The sequence below is a fragment of the Pseudorca crassidens genome, chromosome 11 (assembly GCF_039906515.1).
Source record: "Pseudorca crassidens isolate mPseCra1 chromosome 11, mPseCra1.hap1, whole genome shotgun sequence".
Lineage (NCBI taxonomy): Eukaryota > Metazoa > Chordata > Mammalia > Artiodactyla > Delphinidae > Pseudorca > Pseudorca crassidens.
The window spans coordinates 88,726,718-88,742,613 of NC_090306.1; the positions used below are offsets into that span (position 1 = coordinate 88,726,718).

General features: G+C 44.1%; 1 long non-coding RNA gene across 1 annotated transcript; it reads left to right on the top strand.

The window, feature by feature from the left end:
- The first annotated feature begins 407 nt into the window (after positions 1–407).
- Positions 408–13,161, top strand: LOC137202353 (uncharacterized). The gene is made up of 2 exons (XR_010932555.1): positions 408–874; positions 12,079–13,161. It is a non-coding gene; the product is annotated as an uncharacterized lncRNA (long non-coding RNA).
- The last annotated feature ends 2,735 nt before the right edge of the window (positions 13,162–15,896 follow it).

Below are 15,896 nucleotides of genomic sequence, written 5' to 3' on the forward strand. Positions count from 1 at the left end.
CGAAATTCCACCGCATCTCCTGGTGGCCCCTTCCTCTTACCCAAATTTCTGGGCAGAACCCTGAAGGTCAGCTTTGGGGGCTGACAGATTAGAAGCGTCTCAGTGTTTATCTGGTCCCACCTGACATCACAGGACAAGCAAAGTCTTTCATTTCTCTTGTATTTCCCAGTGCTACCATTTACTAGGGCAAGTTTAATAACTGCTGTCATCTATGCAGCGCTAGTTAGGGATACGCTAAGTGTTTTGTATGCTCCGTCCTCTGTAATCCTCTCCACAGCTCTGGGGTATGTGTACTCTTCAGAGATGAGGCCCAGAAAGGGCAAGCTACTGGCCCAGGGACGCCCAGCTTGCAGCTGGTGAAGGCAGGATCCAAACACAGATGGATTTTCCTCCCAAGCTGACGACTTCGTCCTCACTCTGCGCTCCGTCCTCCTGTCCCGCTAAGCCAATATCCCTCACAAAGCAGCGGAATGATATATATACCACGCTCTCTTCTCCATAAATCTACACTGCAAAAATTCTGACCTCTGAAAGTTGCTTTTCCTTTCTTAAACATGCTTCTAGTTCCAAAACTTATCTACTGGCAAAACCTGCCCTGAGCTGCCACAAGGCTCTGTGTGATCTTGATTTATCTCACTTATTGTGAACGTTCATGTGTTTTACTGAGGAAAATTTTTTAAAAATTTTTATTGGAGTATAGTTGATTTACAATGTTGTGTTAGTTTCGGTGCACAGCAAAGTGACTCAGTTATACATATATCCACTCTTTTTTTTAGATTCTGTTCTCATACAGGCCACGGAGGAAACCTTAATGATGACTTGGATTGTGGGTCTGTCCTGGAATCTGCTGGAGATACAATACGGTACATAGAAGGTACGCTATGGTACTTCTCTAGAACCTGGAAAATTCTGAATTCTGAAATACATCTGGTCCCAGGGGATTCAGGTAAGAGCCGTGGACCTGTATAAAACTGCCCACTCACCTCACAGGGCCCCCCTGCTTACCCATTCCCTGCAGGAACTCGACAGATGTAGGCAACTTGGTCATAAATGTCAAAAGTTGACATGTACGTGCTCTTTGACTCAACAATTCCTCTTCTAGGAATTTCTTCTCAGGATTTAGGAATAAGGATATTCATCCCAGCAAAAATCTGGAAACAGCCTAAACATCCCAAACTAGGGAAACAGTTTAAATAAGGGCTAATACATTCATACAGTGGAATGCTATGCAACCATTAAAATCGCTGCTTGACTTGTAAATTTGGTAATATGGAAAAATACTCATTGTGTGCTGTTACGTGGCCTGGGGTGTGGGAAACCCAAATTTACAAAATGGTACGTACTCTATGGTCCCATTTTTGTGAAAAGGGAAAAAGAAAAAGATAAAATGACAAGAAAGAACAGTGTCGGCACATTTGCACTCCTGGAAGAACGTTGTCTGCTTTGCATTTCTCTCAGACAAAGGGCAGCACTGCGCCATCAGAGCGCTGAGCAGGCTGGACTGGCTGTTGATCTGTGATGACAAAGGACACCATCTGTCCTTACGTCACTAGGACCCTTCCCGTCTTCATCACTGCTCTCCCGGGTGAGGGGCCCTGGGCATAGGTGGCCAAAGCGCCAAAGCAGATTTTAATTGGGCACTTTCTGTAAACTGATGTGGGGTCATTTAGGGATTTTTTCACCCCTTCCTTCAACAAGCATGTCTTGTCTTTGCCAGGCACTGTGCTCAATGCCAAGGGTGTGGAAATGAATGAGACAGGAGGCTCCTGAACTGTACGCTGCCCAGCGGCTGTGGCGGCGTCTAATTCATCTCTGTCTGCCATGTTTAGCATGGGACCTGCCCTCTCCTAGGTGGGGCTGGCCCGACGAATGACGGATGAACAGGGTCCCTGTCAGGGTCTAGGGAAGGGAAACAGATGAAGAAATACGCCTGATGAAGTGCAGTTGGTGGCATGTCCCAAGGTGGGGGGCATACACAGGAGGGAAGATTTATTCTGGGGGGACAGGGGGAGGGGAGGGCTGGGGCTAATTCAGCCTTTATTGGTTTCACAAGCACTCTCTCTGGATGGATGATCTCATTATGCCTAACCGCATGGTTAACGCCAGCGCCAGCGCAATGAACGAGCTTATTCAGTGCCTTGGAGCAAAGAGGGTAAATGCCTTCGAGGTGCTGGGACAAAGGGGCCCTCATGTTACGTCCCTAATAAAGGATGGTGACAAAGAAGACAGTTCAGGCTCCTGCCCGTTTAACCCAGGGGGCTCTCTTCCCCTTTGATCTCTCAAGTCATGGGGACCATGGGGAGGGGTGGAGTCCTGAGGGAATTCACAGGTAGAGCTGTTTTATTTTTCAGAATAGTTTCCCTGCCCAAAAGATGCCTTGTGATCTGCTTACCCCTCCCTCCCCCCAACCACGGACAGCCACTGATCTCTGTACGTCTCCATAGTTTTGCCTTCTCCAGAATGTCATACAACTGGAATCCTACAGGACGTAGCCTTTTCACACGGGCTTCCTTCACTTAATAATATGCATTTAAGGTTCCTCCATGTCTTTTCATGGTTTGATAGCTTGTTTCTTTTTAGCGCTGAATAATATTCCATTGTCTGGCTGTACCACAATTTATTTATTCCTTCACCTGCTGAAGGGCATCTCGGTTGCTTCCAAGTTTTGGCAGTTACGAGCAAAGCTGCTATAGACATCAGCGTGCACGTTTCCATGTGGACGTGAGTGTTCAACTCCTTTAGGTAAATACTGATGGAGTAACTTGGTTCATGGCCATTCTGCTTCCTGGTTCATGACCCAATAGGAAGGATCTGGCTAGGAGATGCACAGTCAAGGGCAGGACCAGAGGTGAGGTGGATCTGGGCACCGATAGACAACTGGGATTTTTAAAAGTGTGTCAATCAAGGATAATACCAGCATTGCCTACTTCATAGAATTGTTGGGGAGGGGGCGTCAAATGAAAAATGGATGTAAGCATGCTTGGTAAAACGTAAAGCGTGATACTCCGAGGCTTGAGGTTTCATATTTGTGCGACCGCCATTTGGCCACTGTATGGAGGTACTTGGTAAATGTTATCTGCTTAGTTTTTTAAAAAGTATTTATGCTCATTAAAATCAGTTACTTCACAGGTAGCCCCAGAGTGCCTGCTCTGTGCTAGGAACCAGGTTCCGGGGATTCAGTGATGAACTCAAGGATCCCCTCACACAGGCCTGACTTTTCAGAGAGAGCCCCTTGCCCCTTCAAGCGACAGTGCACGTGAAAGTGCAATTGTAGGCCAGGAGCTCTGAGGACCCAGAGGCACTGGGGTATCTGTCCTTCATGGGGAAATGAGTAGCGGACACATGAAGGGGGACATTGGGCAAGGGAAGCCCCGTGTCAGCCTGGAGCCTTCCTGCATCATCTTCCCAACCCTGGAAATTTTCCTCTTGACCTTTCGGAGGCATTCAGAGAGACTGGTGTCTGTCCACCAACCAGAAAATACAGCCACCTGCAGCTTCCTGATCACCGTGAGGTCACTTCAATCCCTTAACCGGGGTTTGTGGGTTCCCTTCCTTTAATAATAATTCTCCCTAATGGTACTGAGCGCTCTGGATATTCCAGGCACCATTCTAAATGGTTTACATGCAGTAACGCATGTAAAATCCTCACAACTCCACGAAGGTAGGTCCTGTGTTCTTCTTTTTATATCCGTTTTTCAGATGAGGATGCTGAGGTAGAGAAAGGTGAAATAGCTCGTCCAAGGTCCCAGCTGATAATCCGTAGAGTTAGGATATGAACCCAGGCAGACTGAGCTCAGCACCCATTCCCCTAACCCCTAGGCTCTGACGCCTTTGATTATATGACAGTGGATAGGATGCAGTCCACACACAAGAGGAGCTCAGGGCTTATCAAGAGAGACAGCCCTATAAATAAGTAGATATAGTGCGATGCAGTCCGAACTGTGACCATGGTATGTGTCTGGCGGTGGAGAAATGCTGAGGAGGTGACTGCCCAGCAATTGTCTATCTTCCTTCCTCTCTCCCCTTCCTTCCCTCTTTCCCTCTGTTCCTACCTTTCTGTCTTCCATCTCCAAATATTGATTGAGCATTTATGATATACAAAGATATGGAGCAGGCTATAAGACATACAGGGTCCTGTCCCTGTGGATTACTGTCTAATGGGGAAAGCAGAGAGTAACCAATAATTATACTGATCCCATGAGTCTTGTGTAGGGTTATCAAATTGTCCTGGCTTTATCACACAAAGTCCCCAATTCTGGGAACCCCCTCAGTCCTGGGCAAACTGGGAGGGTTGGTTATTGGTTACCCTAGCTGTGTGAAAGGGGAAGCATGAATTATTAACTTCTGTTTGATTTACTTGTAAATTTGCTCATTTGACTTTTTTTTTTTGGCTGTGCCACATGGCTTGCGAGATTTCAGCTCCCTGACCAGGGATTGAACCCAGGTCACGGCAGTGAAAGCCCAGAATCCTAACCACTAAGCCACGGGAGAACTCCCTTGACTGCTGTTTTTATGTTGCCTTTCTTTTGATCATCAGGGAGGTTGAACGATGCTTTCGATGCTTTTTAACCAGATGTATCTACTTGTCTGTGAATCAGTGGCTCCTATTATCAGAATTTGTCTACCGAGGCAGAGGCTCTCAAACTTGAGTGGACATCAGAATCGCATGGAGGGAGGGCTTCTTAAAACACAGATGGCTGTCTCTGATCCAGCAGGTATGGGGTGGGGCCTGAGAATGTGCATTTCTATCAAGCTCTCAGATGAGGCTGATACTGCTGGTTGGTTGGCCCATCCTTGGAGAAGCAAGGGGAGAGCTCTTCATTTCGCAAAGTGGTCCTCAACCTGGCTGCACGTAGCATCACCTGGGGAGCTTTCCAAAATACAGATGCTCAGGCCTTCCCCTGGATTGAGTGAATCAAACCTCTGGGAATGGAACTTGGGCTTTGGAAGTTTAAAAAAGTTTCTCATGTGATTTCATCACCACTGTAGGGATGAGCAGCAAATGGGAAGGTGAAGAAAATACAATGCTTTCTACTTTATTTGAAATAGGTTATTGTGTGGGTGTGTTTTATATTTTTTTAAATAAATTTATTTATTTATTTATTTATTTTTGGCTGCGTTGGGTCTTCGTTGCTGTGCGTGGGCTTTCTCTAGTTGCGGCGAGCGGGGGCTACTGTTCGTTGCGGTGCATTGGCTTCTCATTGCGGTGGCTTCTCTTGCTGTGGAGCACGGGCTCTAGGTGTGCGGGCTTCAGTAGTTGTGGCTTGCAGGCTTTAGAATGTAAGCATAGTAGTTGTGGCGCACGGGCTTAGTATCCCCATGGAAACTAAGTTGCTCCTGGACCAGGGATCTAACCTGTGTCCCCTGCATTGGCAGGCAGATTCTTAACCACTGTGCCACCAGGGAAGTCCCGTGTTTTGTATTTTTAAAAATGAAATTAGCCTAAACCCAATCCCGAAGATTTTCTCCTGTCTTTTCCTGAAAGTTTTACAGTTCTATGTTTTGCATTTAAATCCGTGATCCATTTAGAGTTACTTTGTATTAAGTGTATAGTTTAGGTTGAGGGGTATTTTTTCTTCTGGTTGTGTTTTAGGTTTGTTTGTTTGTCTATGGAAGCCCAATTCCACTACCACTATGTATTGAAAAGGCTGTCTTTCCTCTATTGAATTACTTTTGCACCTGCCAAAAATCAGTTGAGCATCTTTGTATGGATGTATTTTGGGGCTCTCTATCCTATTCCATTGATCTATGTGTCTATTCCTCCACCAACACTACACACTCTTGATTACTTTTGCTTTTTAAGTCTTAAATCTGAGTAGACTGATTCCTGCACTCTGTTCTTCTCTTTCAAAATTGATTTAGGTATTCTAGTTCCTTTGCTTTCTCATATAAAGTTTAGAAAAATCTTGTCTATATCTACAAAAATCTTGCTAGGAGTTTGACAGGAATTGGGTTAAACCTGTATATCAAACTGGGGAGAGTTGACACCTTTACTGTATGGAGCTTGCCAATCCATGAACATAGTATGTCTCTTCATGTATTTAGATCTTCTTTGATTTCTTTCCTAAATATTTTGTGGTTTTCAGCAGAGGAGCCCTATACATGTTTTGTTAGATTTACACCTAAGTATTCCATCTTTTTGTGAACAACTGTAGATGGTATTGTTTTCAAAATTTTGATGTCCATGTGTTCCTTACTAGTATATAGAAATACAACTGATTTTTATATATTTATCTTGTAATCTGTGTCTTTGCTAAGCCCACTTATTAGTTTGAGGATATTTTTGTAGATTCCTTGGCGATTTTCTACCTGGATAATCATGTCATCTGCAAACACATCTTCCTTTCTGGTCTGCATGCCTTTTATTTCCTTTTCTTGCCTTACTTCACTGGCTAGAACTTACAGAACTATTATAAGAGTGGTAAGAGTAGATGTCTTTGTCTTGTTCCCAGTTTTAAGTGGAAAGCATTCAGTCTTTCACCATTAAGTAGAGTTTTGTGGGTTTTTTGGTAGATATTCTTTATTAAGAAAATATTCCTCTATTCTCATTTTTCTGAGTTTCTTTTTATCATTAATGGGCATTGAATTTTGTCAAATGCTTTTTCTGCATCAACTTATATGATCATATGATTTTTCTCCTTTAGCCTGTTAATGGATTCCACTAATTGATTTTCAAATATTGACTCAGACTTGCATCCTTGAGATAAACCACACTTGGTTGCAGTGTACAATTCTTTGTATATATTGCTGAGTTCCTCTTGCTAATATTTTATTAAGGGTTTTTGAATCTAAATTCATGAGGAGTATTGATCTGTAGTTTTCTTATTTTGTACTCCCTTTGTCTGGTTTTGATATCAGGGTAATACTAGGATAATACTAGCTTCATAAAGTGAATTGGAAAGTGTTCCCTCCTCTTGTATTTTTAAAAATTTATTTATTTATTTATTTTTGGCTGCGTTGTGTATTTGTTGCTGCGCACGGGCTTCTTCTAGTTGTGGCGAGCAGGGGCTACTCTTCATTGCAGTGCACGGGCTTCTCATTGCGATGGCTTCTCTTGTTATAGATCACAGGCTCTAAGCGTGCAGGCTTCAGTAGTTGTGGCACAAGGGCTCAGTAGTTGTGGCTCGTGGGTTCTAGAGCACAGGCTCAGTAGTTGTGGCACATGGGCTTAGTTGCTCCGCGGCATGTGGGATCTTCCTGGACTGGGGATTGAACCCGTGTCCCCTGCACTGGCAGGCAGATTCTTAACCACTGCGCCACCAGGGAAGTCCTTGTATTTTTTTTTTTGATCAAGAATATATATAGTGTTATTTTTTCTTTAAGCATTTGATAGAACCTTCCAGTGAAAGCATCTGGGTCTAGAGACTTCTTTAGGGGGGAGCTTTTAAATTACAAATTCAATTTCCTTAACAGTTGTAGGCATATTCAAATTATCTAGTTCATATTGAATGAATTGTAGTCATTTGTGTTTTTCAAAGAATTGGCCCATTTTATCTAAGAAGTTGTTAAATAATGTGAATTCTCAATGGCTTTTTAAAATTCACTTTCCTCTATTAGTTCCTCTCACATTGAAATGAGATGCTGATTCCCCCACACACCTTCCCTACCCTCATTCAGGTCACAGAGCTGATAAATGACAAAAAGCATTATCCTGTGTATCAACCCAGAACCAGCATCCTGGACCCTCAGGCAGAGCCCAGGATGCGACAGTCCCAATGTAAGCTCACAGAGTTTCAGGGAAGCAGCTGGCCTCGGGCTTCTCTCAAGTGTCCTGGAATCCGAGAGGGCTGGAGATCCTCTAAGTCCTCCAAGCCTGCCTAGAGCGACCTCAGAGGTAGGGAGATCGTCGGAGCCCCTTCCTCTGACCAGGTTTCAGAAGAAACGCTGGGGACCCTGGGCACCACTAGGTGGCGCTCAGAATGCACACTTGCTTGCAGTGGCCAATGGTGGCTCCCAAGATGCTCAGCTTAGCAAGACAGGGCTGTGGGGTGTTTTGTCCTTTCAGTGAGATGAGCTCTAGAGTGCAGAGCCTGCAGAGACCCCAGGAGCACTGGGCTGGTGGAGTTTGCAGCAGATCCTCAGATTTCCCTGCAGGCAAAGGTGCTGAAGCTCGAGAGGGTGGAGCTGTCTTTGAGATGTCAGAAACACCAAAGAGCAGCTACGGAGAGGAGAGCGTCCACCGGGAGGCTCTATCTGGTCAGGGAGCAGTGACCCCCCCAGCCAGTCCTGAAGCAGAATCCTGAAGAATCTACCTCGGTCCCCTTCCAGGCCTGGCCCCTCACCGTCCCCCCTCCCATCCTAATTCCTCGACCAGGGATCAAACCCACGCCCCCTGCCCTGGAAACGCGGAGTCTTAACCACTAGGCCACAGGGAAGTACCCTTTTTTTTTTTTTTCAGCCCTTGAGGAAAGAGTCCTCTGGTCCTCTGGAATCCGTTGGGACGCTGAGGTTGTTCCTGACTCTGCCACTAACTGTGCACCTTGGGCAAGTCTTGTGCAGCATCTTTTCTAGATTCTGGACTAAGTCCAAATCCTGACTACCACTCACAGGCTGTGCCACGTTGCACAGTTCCTTAACCTTTGTGCGCCTCAGGTTCACGTCTGCCGCGTGGAGATGCTGACACCCATGTCATGGTGTTGTGGCGCTTTAACCTAGGTTGACGTGCAGGACAGTGTAAGCCCTCGGCGGCTCTTAGCGGTTATTTTTATCGTCACTCTTATTACTAGTTTTTATGCCTTTCCCACCCCAGCCGGAGCAGCGGATGTATCTGTTTTCTGCTGCTGCTGTAACAAATGACTACAAACTTTGTGGCTTAAAACAGTGCAGGTTTATTCTCTTACAGTTCTAGCGGCCAGAAGTCTATGATCAAGGTGTTGGCAGCATTCTCTCTGGAAACTTCTGTGGAGAATTTGTTTCCCTGGCTTCCAGAGGCCACCCACATTCCTTGACTCATGACCCCGTTCTCACATCCCTCCAACCTCTTGCTTCTAACTCCCATCCTCTTTCCTCCCTCTTTTTTGTTTTGGCTGCGCGGCTTGCGGGATCTCAGTTCCCCAACCAGGGATTGAACTCATGCCCTGCAGACTCCACTGCTTCCTGCAACGGAAGCGTGGAGTCTCAACCATGGGACCGCCAGGGAAGTCTCTTTCCTCCCTCTTTTAAGGATCCTTTTGACCCTGGACCCATTCAGATAATCCAGGATAATTTTCCCATCTCACACTCTGTACCTTAATGATGTCACCTAGTGAGGAGAGGAGCAGGTTGTGAGAGACTCCAGGGAAAGTTCTCTCTTCCACAGGACAGGAATGAAAAGGAAAATCCCTTAAGCAGTAGGTGTGTAAAAATGCCATATGCAAAAGATTTTCATCACGACATTACCTGTAACAGTGAGCAACTCGAAGAAACTGTAGAATTTGGTTAAGTATGTGCTGGTGTATCGATAAAAAAAAGCCCTGCTGTTACTTAAAATTATATGGTAACTATAAAACATGAAGAAAGGTTTAGAGAATAATATTAAGAGAAAAAAATTATGCACACAACTCTCTGTGTGTGTGTGTGTGTGTGTGTGTGTGTATATATGCTGTGATTATAACTATGTAAACATTATGTGAATTTATAAGAATTAAAATTAAAAGGCCATTATTAATAAACAGAAATCATTACTTTTAGGGCTGCTGGGATTTTGAGTAGTTAAAAATACACTTTAAACTATTCTACGGTGGACTCTATATATTTTATTTTCTCTAAAGACCCCCCTGCAGTAATTTCTGAACAGGCGAACCAATTGGTTGCCATTTTCCAGGGCCTGCTTGGTGAGCACATTATCCCAATTTCCCTGGCAGTCACCCTCCGCTCTCGAGGGTCCCAGCCTTCAGAGGGACGCTATGTGTGGCAGAGTGGAGGGACGGAAAGGGACAAGGTCCCTCAGGATCTCAGCGAGGTGCTGGCCCAAACTCTTGCCCTCCTCCTGGGTGGGCCAACATATTTCCCAATTGTTTAACACGGCTGGGATTGGGCTTTTGATGGAGACAGAAAGCATCTTAACCTCAACCCTTTCCATGACTTCTCCACAGCTTTCATCTCATTTTAACAACACTATAAAGTCAACATACTACTTTAAGTATTGTATATTAACGCATATATGTGGAATCTAGAAAAATGGTACAGATGAACCTATTTGCAGGGCAGGAATAGAGACGCAGATGCAGAGAACAGACATGTGGACACAGTGTGATGGGGAGTGGAGGGTGAGGTGAATTGGGAGATTGGGATTGATGTATGTGCACTGCCATGTTTAAAAAAGATAGCTAGTGGGAACCTGCTGTATAGCACAGGGAGCTCAGCTCAGTGCTCTGTGGTGACCTAGATGGGGGGGATGGGGGTGGGTGGGAGGGAGGTCCATGAGGGAGCTGATTCACTTCACTGTACAGCAGAAACTAACACAACATTGTAAAGTAACTATACCCCAATTTTTTAAAAAAAGCTGTTAAAAGGAGCCACTTTTGATACATCTCAGTGTTCATTGCAGCACTATTTACAATAGTCAGGACATGGAAGCAACCTAAATGTCCATCAACAGAAGATGTGGTACATATATACAATGGAATATTACTCAGCCATAAAAAGGAACAAAATAGTGCCATTTGCAGAGATGTGGATAGACCTAGAGACTGTCATACAGAGTGAAGTAAGTCAGAAAGAGAAAAACAAGTATCGTGTAATATTGCTTATATGTGGAATCTAGAAAAATGGTACAGATGAACTTATTTGCAAAGCAGAAATAGAGACACAGATGTAGAGAACAGACTTATGGGTGGGAAGAGGGGGTGGGATGAATCGGGAGACTGGGAATGACATATATACACTGTTGATACTATGTATAAAATAGACAACTGAGGGGAACATACTGTATAGCGCAGGGAGCTCTACGTAATGCTCTGTGGTGACCTAAATGGGAAGGAAATCTTAAAAAGAGGGGATGTATGTGTATGTATAACTGATTCACTTTGCTGTACAGCAGAAACTAACACAACGTTGTAAAGCAACTACGCTCCCATTTTAAAAAAAAGAGCAACTTTTGGAAACTGTGTTCTGTAGAAACAACTTTCCTTATGCTCCCCTCCCCCCCATGTCCTTTGTCCCATCTTTTGCCCATCTTTTCCTACCGTCTTTTTTTCTAGAGCTGTGGCCCTCAAACTTAGGTTATGTCAGAATCATGGGGAGGAGCCAGTTTTTTAAATATCAGTTCTTGGATCTCACTTTCAGAGTCTGCTTTAGTCCAGTTCCCGAGTGTGGTCTTTGTATGTACATTTTTACCAAGCTCTCCAGGTGACTGTATGGGCACTAGATTTCAGAACCAGGGGTGTTCCCTGGAAATGTGGGCAAACCTAGAGGGGATAAAGAGAAGAGACCATCTGAAGAGAATCAACACTGTGCTTGCTTCCTTTCCGTTCAGATACATAATCAAACATCCAAATGAAAAATGACGACGATATTGGCAAATTATATATCCAATGCAGGGTTAATCTCCTAAATATATAAAGAACCTGAACAACTCCATAGCGAAAAGAAACAAACAATCCTATTAAAAAATGGGCAGAGGATCTGAATACAAGTGGGCAACAGGTACATGAAAAGGTATTCAGCATCACTAATCATCAGGGAAATGCAAATGAAAACCACAGTGAGAGATCACCTCACATCTACAGGTGAATGTGGCTATTATGAAAAAGACGAGAGATAATGTGTTAGAGAAGGTGTAGAGGACTCTTGTGCACTGTTGGTGGGAATGTAAATTGGTTCAACCCCTACGGAAATCAGTATGGAGGTTCCTCAAAAACTTAACAATAGAACTACCATATGATCTAACAATTCCACTTTTGGGTATTTATTTGAAATAAATGAAAGCACTAATTCAAAAAGATATCGGCACCTCCACATTCATTGCAGCGTTATTTATAAGAGCCGAGACATGGAAGCAGCCTAAGTGATGCATGAACAGATTCAGAAGTGCTTGTATACGTACACAATGAAGTATTGTTCAGCCATAAAAAGGAATGAAATCTTTCCCATTTGCAGTAACATGGATGGATTGGAGGGCAGTATGCCAAGTGAATAAGTCCAACAGAGAAAGACAAACACGGTATGATCTCACTTATACGTGGAATCTAAAAAACACAACAAAACACGGAGCTCAGAGGCCGGAGGTGGGTGTGGGGATGGGAGGGTGAAATGGGTGAAATGGATCAAAAGATACAAATTTCCAGTTATAAAATAAGCAAGTCATGGGGATGTAATGTATGTATATTTGAAAGCTGCTATGAGAGTAGTCTTAAAAGTTCTCATCGTAAGAAAAAAAATTTTATGTTAACTAGACCTATTGTGGTGATCATTTCACAGTATATACACTGTATTATGAAATACAATATATTTCACAAATATTGAATCATTATATTGTAACCTGATGCTAATATAATGTTACATGTCAATTATATCTCAATTTAAAAAATGACTTGTGACCTGCAAATCCAGAAGAAGCTTTGGTAAAGATTTACATGCACCTGATTGGGGTCAAAATTCAGCAGCCGAGCTGAAAATTGTGCCTTCGTGGAATGACAGATCGCATGTGCTCAAAAGATGCATTTAAGCAACTGGTTGAAATTCTGACGGAGGTTAACAGCTCTTTACAATTAGATGTAGGTGTGGACTTTGATGATTCAACCATTTTTATACACTTAGTTCTATTTATAATGAGAATGCAATACTATTAACATATTTTCATTGATTCTAAGATACAACCCCTGCCCCCCTGTACACACACTTTTAGCTGCTGTGTAACTGGGATGTCTTATGATCAATGTGTCAAGTCATAACATGGTTGTCATTGCCTGACAGATCCAGAGAGTAGCACCCTTAAAAGAAACACTCCCTCATCGATGCCACTGATTGCCTGGAAGCCTACTTCGGGTTGAAAATATGCGCCCTGACAGCCTTGAGCTGAAAATCACTAAGAAGATGTGGTCTCTGTGAAGAAGTTTTCGAGAATAACTTAACCAATTTTTTTTTCACTTATACTTTCCTCTTTAGGTGGGCTCAAGGGCGACATGTGATATACCTAAACAAGTACTTTTGATAAACCTAAAATAAAAATGTTGAGCTAAAGCATTGCATCATAGCTTAATTGGCAGCATTTTTTTTTCTTTCTTAGTTGTACATAAAACAATGGTGCTTCTTACAACTGATGGCATCTTAGATACAATGAAATGAAGGAACACCTCACACACAGCACTCCCTGCTTGCCAGGCATTAACATTTTATACCCAGGACTTCCCTTGCGGTGCAGTGGTTAAGAATCCGCCTGCCAATGCAGGGGACACGTGTTCGAGCCCTGGTCCGGGAAGATCCCACATGCGGAGCAACTAAGCCCGTGCGCCACAACTACTGAGCCTCTGCTCTAGAGCCCGCGAGCCACAACTACTGATCCCGCATGCCACAACTACTGAAGCCCGTGCGCCTAGAGCCCCTGCTCTGCAACAAGAGAAGCCACCGCAATGAGAAGCACGCGCCCCGCAACGAAGACCCAACACAGCCGAAAATAAATAGATAGATAGATAGATAGATAAAACACTCCAATCTTTAAAAAAAAATGTATACCCACTAACTCATTCAAATCCTCCTGATTTTTAGTCTGTTTTACAGATAAGCAAACTGAGGCACTTGGGAGACAAGGTCACACGACTAGAGATTGGTAAAGCTGGGTGGGGTTCCCACCCAGGCAGTTAGCTCTAGGGTCCAGGCTCAGGTGCCTCACCGCAGGATCTCACGTAGAAGGGTGTAAATGTACAATGTGTCAGGTAGTAACTGGTGAAGTGTTTTCAACTGGATTGGTATTTTAGCATTTGAGGGAGCATAGAATTAATTAGGGAAAAAAGGTGCAAATATGTTGCAAAGACAAGGTCAAGTGTGTGACAGGCAAAAGGGCAGTAGAGGTAGCCTACATCAAGGTTATTTCTCACCCTGAACTCCCCAGCAAGCACTGCCTCATTTTACCACAAGCATCTCACATCAGAGAGTTTCTCTCGGTTTTCTCCTTGCATCCAATGAACATTGAAAAGAACAGAAACAAAAGCTGTTTGGCTGCTCATCTTTTTCCACATGACATGGAAATGGGGAGTGACTTTAATGAAGACTTTTGCACAGATATTTGCTGCCTTTGTCAGAGAAAGAGATGGTCCCGGTGTTCAGGGATCAAATTCGGGGTTGAATTATTCTTCTTTGCAAAGGATTAAGTAGACATGAGGACAAAGGGTAAAAATGTGGATTCAGTATTTGACCTGATGGTAAAGGCTGACCTCCTAAGTTTACTTTACCTAGCAGATTTTTTAAAAGCCTGAATTAGGGTAAATTTTATATTATGTTACTGCTTTTACACACATGACAAGATCGATACGATGACAATGAAATTTGCGAGATGGGTACCTGCAGTTGATCACGAAGACTGAATCTTTGAAGGATTAGTTCATTTACAGGTGACAAAAGTTACAACCTCAGTGATAAAACAAGAACAAAAGAATCAGTCGTCTCTGTTCATGGAAAATTTCTTTTGAAACCTGTTTTTTTCTGAGGTAAAAACAACCATCAAAAAAAGAGGCTGGGGGCTTCCCTGGTGGTGCAGTGGTTGAGAATCCTTCTGCCGAGGCAGGGGACACGGGTTCGTGCCGCGGTCCGGGAAGATCCCACATGGCGCGGAGCGGCTGGGCCCGTGACTCATGGCCGCTGAGCCTGCGCGTCCGGAGCCTGTGCTCCGCAACGGGAAAGGCCACAACAGTGAGAGGCCCACGTACCACAAAAAAAAAAAAAAAAAAGAGAGACTGGGATCAGAGACCTTAAAGCCCATTGTCTGACCCAAGCTTCCTGCCCTCTCAGCAAGAGGATGCTCGTAGACTGTCTCAGGACAGGAGCCCCAAAGAGGTGCAGGAGGCTTCTTCACTCCCCGCCGCCCGCAGCAGCACTGTCTCCTGTGAGTTCCCTGCCACCATCTGCCATCTGACTTCTACAACCCACATCTTTATGGGCATCTGAATTCTCAAAAACCAGGAAAAGAAATTGCCTGGGTCCTGAATCTGCTATGCAGCAGGCACTCCCTTCAGTTCAACCTGAATTTTCTGAAATTTACAGTCTTGGTAATTTAGCATTGACCAAAAAAAAAACGGCAGAAATTTGTAGGAAACTTATAAGTAATTTAAAGCATTAGTTTTGTATTAAGAATCAAATGCAAAAAAAAAAGAATTAAATGCAACTGTGTTACTGAGGAAAATGTGAAATCTAGATGAATTTTTTTTAAAGGGAAAATTAAAATTAGCAGATCCATTTCCGGCTTCCTGGTCTGCTTCAGACTAGACACCCCCCAACCCCGCCCCCGAAGCCCCCAGGGTTGAGCATTCATTTTCAGCTGCCCTGAGGGATACTGATGTGGAAAAGTTTGAGAAGCTCCACTTTACAAAGAGTCCCTTGAGCCTCATGGCTATTGATCATTAGGCAGAAAAATACAGCCAGTCCCTTCTGTCCTAGGCTGCTTTCCATTGCTGTCCACCCATGACCATGGTCTGCCCGTTGATGGGCAAGGTCTACGGAGTTGAAGCCTCTCTCGGTAGAATGTCCCCTGTAGTTTTAGCCCAGGAGCCCATGTAGTGTGGTTTTCAAGGTTAAATTAGAGACCACCCTAGAATTTCGGGGCTGAAATGAGGCCTTTTCCTCTCTCTGTCCCTTCTGGCTTTGGTAGGGAGTCGGAGCTGTGAGGGGCTGGATTTGGGAGCCTAGTGAAACAAACCAGAGCACTTTGAAAAACCAACAGAATCCACACCTCTGTGCATAGAGAGGATGGAATCTTTGCAAAT